Genomic DNA, 7,179 nt, shown 5'->3' on the forward strand with positions numbered 1-7,179 from the left:
TTAGGATGATATATCACCTACTCCTTCTGTCCAATCCCCAATTCCAGACCACACTCTAAGATACTGTATATTCTACTCATTTTGTCAATCCCCAATCCCAGACCACACGCTAAGTGATTTCCACTCTTTGTTGGAAATCAAAGATCGACTTCATAATCAGATTTTTATTTGCAGGATTGTAAATGACCTTCATGTCAAGGAGAAGTTCAGCCATTACATGACTATATAAATCTCTCACATTAATGTTTGACTCCTGGTTCCACCACGTCTCTGGATAAAGGCTACTGCCATTTTGTTGTTCATGTGTAGTAATACTGTTGATTCCCAGAATAGAGGAGCAAATGTCAGGAGCACCTTGTATGACGCCATCAATTTTGGATGTTTGACATGAGACCCTCAGCTTCAAAGTGGCAGCGGGCCTTTACTGGGTAATCTTAAAAAAGGCCCCCCAACTCTCTTGATTGGTGTTGGATGTAATTGTGTTCCAGTTGTAGATTGTGATTAGAATGTAGTTTCACAGATTGTGTTGTTGAGTCCTTCTCCTCGTTGGTGATACGAATGGGCTGCAAAAGATTCTCTCCATTGGCTTGGAAAGGAATTTTGAAGGGGGCGTGAAAGGTTTTAGTTCACCAATCATATGGTAAGGACAGAAAAGAAATCAGTGGTGTCTGAACATCTCAAAAAGCATAGCCGGTCCTATTGTATGCTGCCAACATGTGCCAGGGAAAAAAAACTGGTGGGATTAACCCTTTTCGCTGCCTAAGCAATTGTTTATTTTATTTACACGTAAGAATCTACATTTTAGGCTATAAAATTGCTTAACCCGCCCCCAACCACATCATATATTTTCTAAAAGCAGAGTAAGTCCCTGTAGAATAAAGAGATGGTAGTTGCAAATTGTTTTATGTCGCACTACATTTGCGCACAGGCTGTGCTTGATTTGCTCTTTACCCAGCTTTGCAGCCCAGGACTTTGACAGCTCAAAACCAGTAGTACTCAGAGCTGCGTGCTTCCAGGTTCACTCTTTGCAGAGGACATCAGGGAATGCATAGATGTTGTACCTGACTTGTTCCTGACCCTGCTGATTCTCTGACATCCTGACTCCAGTTCGTTTGACGATTCTTCTGCCTCCTGTCTGGTCCTGCGTTATCTGCATGTTGCTGACCCTGGCTTGCCCTTCGACTACGACTTTGTCTCCTGATTCGGTACCTTCTTGACTGCACGCTGCTGACCCGGTTTGCCTGACTTTGGTTCTTCTCCACATGCCTCTCTGCTGTGCGTTTGTATACCGTTGCCCAGCGGAGCAGCTTCAGGACTTCTGTCCAGCATCTACATCATCTTCCGGCACTCGTGCCCTGCTGTGCCCCAGGCTACCTGTATCCAAAACCAGGCTTCTTGGGACCAGAGTTGCAAGAGAGGCCGCCCTCGTCATCTCAAGCTCCATCGGGTACGTGACACACTGGAGAGATTTCCCTTCAATTCATGTGACAGCCACAAAAAGTGAGAGGAAATCCATCCAAAGGAAGGGAAATCACTGGTGGTCAGCTGGGTCACAGAACTAGTATCCTCAATGGAAGATTTCTCATCTATTCCAATTGTTGGCGACAAACCAAAATTTGGGATTTCCTTTTACTTTCAATGATAATAGTCACCAGGATAAATATGGAGGGTAAATCTCCCTAATGGAGACACAGACAGCAATAAAAACCTGACAGGTGTTCTAATTCAGACCTGGGCATTTTATGGCCTGCAGGCTGTATCCAACCCTTTGTCTCTATATGTCCAACCTGCGGTCCAAACAAGGACTGACCCCCGACCTGCACTTGGCTGACCAAGGCATCCAAGGCCTGTGCATCCACTGCAAGTCATAGCACAAGTTGGCGTTGGCTCTGTGTCCGAACTGCGTTCCCCTGAAGTTGTTGGTTGCTAGCACAGCGGGCGTCCTAGCAACCAGTGATGCCAGGGGTCCTCCTCCTCTGCAGTCATTGGTTGCTTATAAGAGGCACCGAGGAGCTCAGCTATGAGGAAAGATTAGCTGACTGAATTTGTTCTCTCTGGAGAAGAGACGATTAAGGGGGGACATGATCACCATGTATAAATACATAAATGGTTCATATAGTGAGCTTGGTGCCAAATGATTCACTTTAAGGTCACTGCAAAGGACAAGGGGGCACTCTTTGCATCTGGAGGAAAAGAGGTTTAACCTTTGCTTACGGAAAGCATTCTTCACAGTTAGAGCTGTGAACATGAGGAATAGACTCCCCCAGGAGCTTGTTCTAGCTAGCTCACTTAACTGTTTAAAAAAAATCTGGATGTATTCCTAAATGCACAGAATATGACTGGATATTGAGTTCTTGTAGGTATAATAAGCACCAGAGCAAATTGAACCATGCTTTATAGATTTTTTTTTGCCTTCCCCTGGATCAACAGGGGGTAATTGTGGGCAGAGCGTTCTGTTTAGGCTTTTTTTTTTCTCCTCTTATCTCTATAGGTTGAACTCGATGGACATGTGTCTTTTTTCAACCTGACTAACTATGTAACTGCTGGGCAGTCCTGGCAACCAGTGACAATGTTTTCCCGCACCCGTCCTCTTTTGCAGCTCTAGGTATGTGCCACGTGTGGGGACAATGAGGCTTCATTCAGGGCCTTGCACACCTATGCTGTGCGTTAATCATACTGCACAATGCACCAAACGTGTGTTACAGGTCGGCAGGTGCTCTGTAGAGCATGTACTATTTTTTTCAAACACAACTGTACTTTGTGGTGCAGTCAAGCGCATCGCGGCCAGGAGGTGTGTCATTTCAAATGAATGGCAACGCAACACACCTGCCGCCTTGTAACGCACGGTGTGTGGTGTGGTACGTGCATTGCGTTCTATATTGTGGAGGGCCCTATTGGTTTGGCCTACCAGAACAGTCCGAGTTTTTCATGTGGCCCCTAGAGAAAATGAATTGCCCACTCCTGTTCGAATTCCTCTCCGCTCTACCCAAAACTAAAAAAAACTTTTGGCTTTAGATGTCGAATTTTTGCAGCCTGTATCTTTGCCTATTTTACCTTTATTACAAGTAGCCATAATTCTCCAATAGGATAAAACAGCTCTTCCTCACTCCACTGACAGCAACCAGCCGCTCCAAAAAACACCCAAAAGAATCAGCTAGTTCCGTGCCGCGTTTACGTATTCCAATCGCAAGATGGCGGTCTGCCCTCCTGGCTCGCTGTGCAATGTGTAGAGTGGCCGCTAGGTGGCAGTGAGAAGACGCGGTGGGCGTGGCGGCGATGACACTATCACATCGCGCTGCAGAGTAGAGCGGTGTCTGTGCTGGGGTTGGAGCCAGCTGCTCGTGTACCCTCCGGTGTGACGGCTCCGAGGATCCCGGCTCATAGCACGGTAAGACAACGCCGGCATGGCTGTCAGGAGCCACGACTTGATCGTGGAAACTGAGCTGTAAAGTGTGATTGGGAAATATCCATCTCCTGTTTATCAGACCCCTAATGCCATCACATGGCAGTATATACATCCTGTATCCTTCATCTGGTTGTCACATCTCTGTGCTGTCACAGCTCGAGTCTGCTCTCTCTTCATTTCCCTGATTTTACATCGGTGACATCACATGCTTTGGGTACCGTGCACTGGCCCAGGAACTGGGTCACATTACACTGTTCTTCTGATCTGGATCCTTATCACATGACTATTATTATTACTAATGTCTGACTCTAAGTTGATGGTAGTATTGATTTGTGACAGGTAACCGGTTTCTATTCGGGATTCTAGCAGTAGGTTTCCCATTCTCACACACAGGGTAATTTCTGAAAATGTGATTGCAGGCTGCCTGATTAGTAAGTGCTTATTAAATAATTTATACCGCCTGCCTCGGATGTTCGGCTGTCAGACTTCATCACCTATTGGACTGTAGATGGGACTGATTACATCAAGTGGTAGGCAACACCAGCTGTGTTGAAACTACAAATCCCAGCATGTCTCTGGAAGTCATGACTATAGCCGTCAGTCTTACAATGCCTTATGGGACTTGTAGTTCCACAACAGCTGGAGCGGTGCGGTTGTCCACCCCTTGGTTAGATATTCATATTGAGTTATCTCCTGTTGTAGTGATGGTACTATAAGGATAATAAGATGTATTATTATCCTTGTATACGGGCCAGTTTTTATTGTATTAAAGCTGAATTCCGGGCACAAAATCTTTTATTTAATCACTTGAAGACCGGGGTTTTAACCCCCCTTCCTGTCCAGGCCATTTTTCAGTATTCAGAGCTGCAGCACTTTAAGGTCCGGTACAGACCTGAGCAATCCGGGATGCGCGTCCTGGGATCACGTGGCAAACAGCGATTGCCGCGTGGTCCCATTGATTTAACTGATGTACTGAAATTAAATTGTTTTGGTGGTATTTAATCACCACTGGGGTTTTTATTTTTTACTATATAAAGAAAAAAATACCCAGAGTTTCCCCTACCTACTGTTATGAAACATTTTTTATTACCCAATATTTTGGTAAAAATATAAAATACGGGGTCATGTCGGGTAAATATAAGAAATTATGGACACTGGCACTCCAAAGTAGAATAATGTCTATTTATTGACGTTCATGCAACAATACACTTATTGCAACGTTTCGGGGTCACACAGGATCCCCTTCATCAGGCGGAAGGGGACTGTAACTGATGTTGGGTAAATAGACACCAAACATGTCAAGCCTTAAAATTGCGTGCGCCCGAGAAATCATAATAATCTACCATACCCAAAATTGGCCATAGGTGACACTTTAAAAGCTTTTACTGCTCATCAGTTTAGTGTTAAAAGTGACTGATGGCCCCAAAATTATTGCTCCGACGTTCATAATGATATGTAACGTGTGGTGTAACAGTGGTTTTTGCACGTAGGTGCTTGTTTACGTTTGTATGTGTGTGGGGGCGGGGGATACCATTTTTTTAAAGTTAACATAAGTGAGCGGACAAAACACACTTCTTTTCTTATGGCCAGGGCTTGAACAATTTTAGGGTATCTCACCAGTCAGTCAAAAATTTCACCAGTCAGCATGACCGGACTATTGCCTTGCTTTGCCGCGCTGCTGACAGGAAACGCAATATGCGCAGCGGGCCTCCCTGCTACGCTAGTAATAAACGTAGCTTGTCAGAAGCTGGACACAGCGCACACTGGTTACTATTTAACCACTTAAAGACCGGGGCGTTAAACCCCCTTCCTGGCCAGGCAATTTTTCAGTATTCAGCGCTGCGGTACTTTGACATTTATTCCGTCATGCAACGCTGTACTGAAATGAATTTTATACCATTGTTTGGGGACAGATAGAGCTTTCTTTTGGTGGTACTTAATCACCACTGAGGGTTTTAATTTTTTACTATATAATGAACCGTAAATTTTGAAAAAAAAAAAACAGTTTTTCCCATATGTTATGTTATAGAAACATTTATTCTTACCCATATTTTTGGTAAAATATAAAAGACGGGGTCACGTCGGGTAAATAGACACCAAACTTTCAAATTGCGTGCGCCCACAAATACCGCAAGAAAAACATACCCAAAATTGGCCATAGGCGACGCTTTAAAAGATTCTACTGCTCATCAGTTAGTGTTATCAGTGATTAATGGCCCGAGAATGATTACCCTCACTCCGACGTTCGCGGCGATATGTAACATGTGTGGCACAATCGCCATTTTCACACGTAGGCGCACCCGACGCATGTTTGTATGTGTGGGGCAGGGGACTTTAAAAACATTTTTTGTGGGGGTTTTTTTTTTTGATAACTCATGGTTTTCACTTAACTTTATTGCTATCACCTAGGGTGCTAAGAAGCCCCCTATGTGATAGCCAATTTACACAGACGGGTCCCCCTTATGGAGACATCAGGGATCTCTAGGACCTCTAATGTCACCTAGGGACCCCCAAAGAAGCTGTTGAAGCAGAGATCTGTACTCGCCCAAATGCTCCGATGCCTAGCCTGATACTTCCCGTATCAGGAAGCTAGCCAATCAGGATGCCGGGCGTTGTGTAGTGACGCGGTGCCCAGTTTTCTGATTGGCCGGGAAGCTGTCCTCATGCTCCCTCGTCACCTCACGACAAAGGAGCATGGAGCTGGCTGTCCGGCCAATCAGGAAGTCGGGCGCTGCATCATTACATGGCGCTTGACTTTCTGATTCGACAGAAAGTTGGCTCCATGCCTTCTCGTCACCTAGTGATGAGAAGCATGGGGGCGGCTTACCTGCTAATCGGGAAGCCAAGTGGTGAGTCATTACACGCCGCCTGGCTTCCTTAATGGGACTTTCAGTATCGGCGAGTACTGAAAAAAAAATATCGGTACTCTATAACGAAATACCAGTATCAGTGCATCCCTAGTTACCATACACGTTACAATCTGACAAAACAACAGTCCTTTCAGTTTGTATCCTATCAGGCAGGCTCTTGTGCTACATAATTGCTGAAGGCGATTGTGCAGTCAGATTGTATAGTGTACGGTCAATTGTGATTACATTGTGGGAAGTCATAGTTTGTACAGGTCAGTACTGTGACAGTCTCAGCCTGTCCGCTGGTCAATGTAAGTGACTATGTGGTTTTTTCTGTCCGTGGAATGTGCACACTTTCCCTCCTCTACTCCCGATCTTCTTCCTTGTTTCTTCGCTGACCAATTTAACTGGATTGTCATTTTGAAGTAATCTAGAGGAACAGCAGCACCCGCACGTTTCTTCTGATGGGTATCTAATACTCAGCCTTTTACATATTTGTCTCTGTGATTGCTCTTCTTTCCTTTCTGTGGACTAAAGGACTAGTATATCTTGTCACTTTATATGCTAATGTACATATATCCTGGCAAAGAGCTGAGCATACACCCATCAGGCTGACTAGTGCTCCACATTACAGAGTCATTTTTGAAATATCGGTGAATAGACGGAAATCAGTGTCCAATATTACTTCTCCCTGCCATAGGAGAAATAAATCTGGAGGCTGCCCTTTGTTATTACATTTGGATGTCTTTCACTTTTTTTCTTTTTTTTTCATTCCTGAAAGATCATAAGAGCCTGCTGCATACTTCTCCTAGATCTATCACTAAAGTATATTTGCCAGGGTCAGCCAGGAAACTAGCATTTTTAGGAGGACATGATTAGGGATGCACAGATACCGTTAATTTGGTATCGAGTACTAATATATAT

The 7,179-nt window shown here is 44.6% G+C and overlaps 1 protein-coding gene across 3 annotated transcripts in view; it reads left to right on the plus strand.

The window, feature by feature from the left end:
* Positions 1–3,309: 3,309 nt before the first annotated feature.
* The window catches only part of OSBPL8 (oxysterol binding protein like 8), a 230,757-nt gene continuing 226,887 nt past the window's right edge, over positions 3,310–7,179 (plus strand). For all 3 annotated transcript variants that reach the window (XR_001942119.1, XM_018572747.1, XM_018572757.1), the window contains exon 1: positions 3,310–3,388. The gene's annotated coding sequence lies outside the window, so the exon portion shown is untranslated. The remainder of the gene's footprint in view (positions 3,389–7,179) is intronic.

The sequence above is a fragment of the Nanorana parkeri genome, unplaced genomic scaffold, assembly GCF_000935625.1.
Source record: "Nanorana parkeri isolate BGI_ZX_2015 unplaced genomic scaffold, ASM93562v1 scaffold45, whole genome shotgun sequence".
NCBI classification, from domain to species: Eukaryota; Metazoa; Chordata; class Amphibia; order Anura; family Dicroglossidae; genus Nanorana; species Nanorana parkeri.